Source organism: Patella vulgata, chromosome 3, assembly GCF_932274485.2.
Source record: "Patella vulgata chromosome 3, xgPatVulg1.2, whole genome shotgun sequence".
Lineage (NCBI taxonomy): Eukaryota > Metazoa > Mollusca > Gastropoda > Patellidae > Patella > Patella vulgata.
The window spans coordinates 25614836-25621063 of record NC_065881.2 but is presented as its reverse complement, the minus strand read 5'-3'; the positions used below and the strand labels follow the sequence as shown (position 1 = coordinate 25621063).

The 6228-nt window shown below is 35.9% G+C and overlaps 1 long non-coding RNA gene across 1 annotated transcript; it reads right to left on the bottom strand.

Annotated features, from left to right (window-relative positions):
- Positions 1–4340, bottom strand: LOC126815263 (uncharacterized). Its single transcript, XR_008787693.1, has 6 exons — positions 4236–4340; positions 3682–3747; positions 3356–3501; positions 1555–1704; positions 553–590; positions 1–87 (listed from the first exon to the last, which is right to left on the bottom strand). It is a non-coding gene; the product is annotated as an uncharacterized LOC126815263 (long non-coding RNA).
- Between the last annotated feature and the right edge of the window lie 1888 nt (positions 4341–6228).

Below are 6228 nucleotides of genomic sequence, written 5' to 3'. Positions count from 1 at the left end.
TCCGAAATTGTCTAGGTTTGGTTCGGATTTTAATTTCCAACAATCTTGGGGTTTGTTGTTCCTATCTTCACAATATTTTCTGAATCGCTGTAATAAAACAAAAACCACATAGGATCGAAATGCTTTATAAAAGTTAATGTAAAGTTTACCAGATCACGTCGGTAGTCAATGGAAATGAAGCCCGATCTATATTCCCCGCGATAACATGAAGTGTAGACACTCATTGGTTAAAATATTCTGGTCACCAGTCCAATATGTCGGGTCGGGAATGAAAGAGATCAATATATGAATGACGAGCCCCAAAATAATTTATGCACTAAAAATTTATATTCTTCTTAGATTTGTTGTATTTTATAAAACAGTGCTTTAAAATAATTCCTCCTCACAGTCCTCACAATGTCTGTGTCTATGGCACCATAGCCTGGTTTTCTGATAGTTTATTGTCCTTTGTTCAGATTTCATCATAGGGCGCCACACTGAGAGTCACACAATATAACCATGTCTTTGGAGGATGCAACAATATTAGCTAATTAACAACAGATAAATACTTACATCAATTTGTCTTTTCCTGAAAGCCTCACCAGTCATATCTGAAATAATAGAATAAACACAAGTATCTCCTTTTTAAACAGTAATTTTATTCCGGATATCTGAATGGGATTGGGGAACAGGCTTGTAAAGCCCCTTTCTCTTTTTTAATCTCTTATTGCGAATCTTAGAAATGCATAGGTAGTCCCAAAAAATATCTCATATTTTAACGCTGCCATCTTAGTTGATTGTCGAGATGATTTACTTGAATAATGGTTTATGCTGTTGTACATGTATAGGTATACAACCTCTAGCTTCTTGACAAAATAATAATAATAATAATCAACATATACCATCAAAATATAAATAAAACGGTATTATAAAACATATAATTAATCAAAATGAATTACTGTAACATTTAACTCATTTTGCATCAAATTCCCCAATGAATAAACCAAATTTTGGGATCCTAAAAACCTGAATTGTTTTAAGAAGAAAATCGCTTTTCAGTGGACAGTTGACCACATGGACATCACAGGGTATTTTAAGCATAATGTGTCCTTCGTATACGAAGAAAGCGAGGACTAAATTTCGATGGCCGTTTATATATGTATAGAAGATGTATTGTTGTGTCGAGTCTGCATTATAATATTATCATGGTTATAATTCATGTGTTGGTCACAGTAATACAAGTATCAAAAGAAATATGCATAAATAGATCCTAATGTATATGAATATCTACAAGTTATTAAAATTGATTACCAATATAAACGGAATATAGTGAAGATGCTACCGTGTAGAGCTTGACTCGTGATCACGTGGCATTTATAAGGTTGGATAAACATTAAGTGTACTTCAGATGATACTGTATGTAATAATATTATGTTTTCGATACACATAACTAATTATAAGGTCAACAATAGAACAACGACAGTGAAGTGTATAATTGGTTTTACACGCAGAGACTTCACCAGGTACGTCCAGGTTTTGTTTGTACATAAAAAACAAAATAATACAATAGCGTACAAAATGAGCCTCCAAAATCCACTGCTGTCCAGACACCATCTTTGTTCCCATCGAGGAGATTGTGGAAATATTGACCAAAATCTTCATTCCACCCATATCGACATCTCCAGTGAAAAACAGTTTCCCATTCATATGTACGAGTCGCATCCCCTTTAAAGATAGCATAAATGCAAAGTTAACAAACATTAAAATGGAAAGGAATTAAAATGGCATACGATAACAAACAAAATATGGTAGTAAAGATTATAATAAAATATGACATGTAAGAAATTAAAATAGCTAAAAGTAATAAAGGTTAAAATAAAACAGCGCTTAAAACAATAAAATGAACTTGGATACATGTATTAATAGCCATAGTAGTCAACAAAAAGGTGTGTTTTTAAATTGCGTTTAAAACTGTCAATGCTATCAGATAGTTTAATATTGAGAGGTAAGGTATTCCATAGAAAAGGAGAAGCGCAGGAAAAGGAGCGTTTACCATAAGATGTGGAAGGATAAAAAGGTGTAAGCAAGTTCCTATTTTGAGATCGGAGTGTACGGGACAAAGTATATAGGGAGATACGGGATTTAAGGTAATCTGGCCAATTATCTGAATGTAATGTAGTGTAAGTAATTTGAAAGTGATACGGCGTGATATAGGAAGCCAGTGTAGATCATGTAAACAGGGGTAATGTGATCGGTAGGTTTAGTTCTGGTAAATGCTTGGTGCTGCTTTATTCTGAATTTTCTGGAGGAGAAAAAATTTCTTTGGAGGAAGATTACATAGCAGGAAATTACAGTAGTCCAAACAAGATGTAAAAAAGGTGTTCACAAGTATTTTACAGATTTCATTGTCAATGAAGTTTCTTATCCGGCCAATTTTATACAGTTGTAAATTTGTTGATTTACAGATAGAAGATATATGGTTACGCATGTTAAATTTACTGTCAAAATAAATACCTAAATTTCTAACATTCTTAGCAGGAGACACATCACAACTACTAACTTGAATTTTATAAATGGACAATTCTTTTTGTTTTTGATTTGATCCAATAATAAGCACTTATTCATGTTACCGAATCGTATCACCTTTAGACATAAAATTAATCGATATATATATTGGATTTATTTGTAGATTGATTTGTTTTATGGAAGACAATTAATCGTATACACCTTGTCCGATCACTTATTGAAACAAGAGAGCACATCAACCCATTTAAATAATACTTGATTGCGTACCCTTTACCTCATTTAATTATCAAGCACTGTCCTACAGAAATGTATTTTGCATGATCGGGTTTACGACTAATAAACTAAACGTTACATGCAATCTAACAAAAAGATCACATATTATGCACCTGTGGGATATATTTTAAATATCACAATAAAGACAAGACATGTGTAAAGATATCGCACTGCGTTGAAGGCTATTATAAGGTTGTTTTGATTTTCTACGGCAACAACCCTATAGCTGTGGGGTATGTTACGAAATGAAATGAAATGGGGTTTAACGTCCTACAACCTACTCTTATATCGAATTCCAACTGCAAAGGGATCTCTTACGTGCACGCCAATGTATACATCCGAATGACTAAACAGTTGTCCCTGTCAAGGGTATGTTACGTATGAGGCATATTATGGATGTGCGTACCATGAACACCTGATACTTATTCATTTTTATAAGTCATTAGTTTTATGCTGATGGTTTTTCACTTGTTATTATCTCCATCCTGCCTATCTTTTACGGGGGTTTGTCCTTTGCTATACCATGGTAGTTATTACTTTTACGACGCCGTATTACCAATTATTTTAATCTACGCACCGTTATAATCATAGGCAATAACATCTATGTCGATGTCTTCATTTGTCACTACACCATTAAAATCTCTGTCATTGTCAAATCCTGTTAACTCAGCTCGAGCTCTTAGTGAACTGGGTGGATGACATCCATATAGAGCATACCAATAACTGTAAAACAAGTACATATAGAGCATACCAATAACTGTAAAACAAGTACATATAGAGCATACCAATAACTGTAAAACAAGATACATTTCCATGTAATAATTATATTTAAACCACAATTAAGGCATATATTATTTTGTTACTTTCTTGGTTGGCTAAATACTAATAACACGATAATCTTACTTCTTCAAAGCTGACGCCCCAGTAATGACAACCAACAAAACGACGAATCGAAACATCTTGATTTTACTGAAAAATGCAAATTATTATGTAAGAAATTAATACATTGACCTCTGACATGTGACATGAATAACTTGACGCCAGGACGAGTTTGTGTTACCATGTCAATGTAAACGAAGCGTGTGTAGCGACAACAATTTTTTACGTTTGTGTAACAGTTTCTCTGTGCCTGTCTTACACTTGGAATATTTACCTAATGTAATGAACTAAAACTGTCGATAATAATTAATTATCACACTGTTAGTCGAATGTTTTTAACACTGGGGCTCCCAAATTGCGATGCACTCGTGATCAAATTAAACGCCGTATATGGTATTTTATAAATAAAAAACCCAAAAAAAAACAAAAAAAAAACCACAAACAAACAAACAAAAAAAACCTAAACAAAATATACAACACTGCCTGTAAATAATTAGATTAGCAGCTTTAGACGTATCAATAAGTCGTTCCTAAAATAAATTACTGTCGATGTGATAGTTTATAATAAGAATTCTTACCTGTTCAATGTGTCCTAGGCCAGTGAGTGTCATTGAATATGTGTTATTTTCTAGCCATCGCCCAAATCATTTATATACATAGGACTTTTTTTTTACTATTGCACGAGACGGTCTGGTTTTATATAAATAAAGTTGATTTAGGTTACAATTTAAATATTTACATGTCATACTAACACGGGTCTTAAGGAGTTCTCACTTGAAATTTTGCTGACATCATTATTGTGTTGTAACGGAAATGAAATGAAATGGGGTTTAACGTCCTACTGTTTTGCTCCTAAACTGGGCTAATGAAGACGGGAATACGCCATACAGTGTGCTATGAGGAAAATTTACCCGGGCAGCGGCGCTACGGCCTACTCTTATATCGAATTCCAACTGCCAAGGGATCTTTTACGTGCACACCAATTTGTACACGAGGGGAAACCACGCCGGAAAATCTGGATGAACTTTCTCGGCCAATGCAGCGATCGATCACCTGACCTCCAGGCTAGCGAGCCAGCGTCTAACCCACTTAGCCACGTGATCCCCGGTTTGTAACGGCATCTAATGGTAGGACCCCCCCCCCCCACACACACACACCCACACACACACACACACACACCCCAACAAAAAAATTTTTTTTTTAGAAAATGGTGAAGATTAATTTTCTAAGATTGATAATTTAATGACTATTAAAGAATACATTTTTAAAATTGGAGACTTTCCAATTTGAAAGGTTTGCCTATGTATAACCAAGGAGCCGAGATCGCTGAGTGATAAACACACATTTCAAGTTTCATTAAAATCAGAAAAAGAAATTGTGACTTCTAGAGGGTCCACAACCTTGGTATTACATACTTTTACACTATTTGCGTACCGGAGCGTCCATTTTGTCTGACAGTTTCGGTCGGATTATCACGAAATTCGAACTCAGCCATCATTAAGGTGTAACGGTGATATATTTAAACGGTTTGGATAAAAATTAAGACCTCTAAAGGAACGACTACATCGTTATCAGATGTCATTAATCAAAATGGATAGTTTACGATAGTCAACAAGCTGCAGAAACCTCCGGTCTAATTCCTATCACAAGTTTGCAATTGAGACTCCTATCAGCCTGTCCATTTAATTGCATTCAGGATCACATTAAAGATCACGTGTTAAAATTGACGGTAAGGTAATTATCCTGAATCAAGTCGGCCCACTACACAAGCTGCTTCGAAAATATGTAGAGCCAAGAATGTGATGAATGGGAGAGGGCGTGTTCTTTAACTAAGAATGTATTGTCAAGGAGGGGTCACGGTAGCTAGCCTGGAGGTCGCGTGTTCGATCCCTGCATAGGCCGAGAAAGATCATCGGGATTTTTCGGCGTGGTTTCCCCTTATCAGTGGTGCAGAACGGAGGGCCTGACAAGGCCAGCTGTCTAGTCGTTCGGATGAAACGAAAACCCGAGGGTCCGTGTATACATTGGCGTGCACGTAAAATATACCTTGGCAGATGGAATTCGATATAAGAGTCTAGGCCATAGTGCGTCTTCCCGGGCAAAATGTCCCTCATAGCAAACTGTATGGCCGTCTTCATTAGCCCAGTAGGAGCAGAACAGTAGGACGTTAAACCCCATTTCATATCTACCAGAAGCCTTATCAGATGTACAAACCATGGGGCCATTATCTCTTTGATATCCATGGTCTTTATTTTTAGAAAATGACTTGCGCGATAAAACCACACCCATGTAGATAATAGGCTACGATTGTCTAGTTTGCTGTCCTAATTCAGAATTAGTCATCCCCTTTAAACGTCCACCAAACGTTTCAACACTCGGATTGGTCAGTATATTAACCTTCCTGTTAGTTGTCAGGCGAATATGACAACCCATCGTCATATCATGGACTGTGTATTGATGGACAGGCAACGTCCATGAAGCCTTTAGAATTCTGTGCCGCGGCAAAAAATAGACCGTACAATCGTGACTAAAATAAAATTACCCCCACTCGCGCAATTACCAGTATTAAGT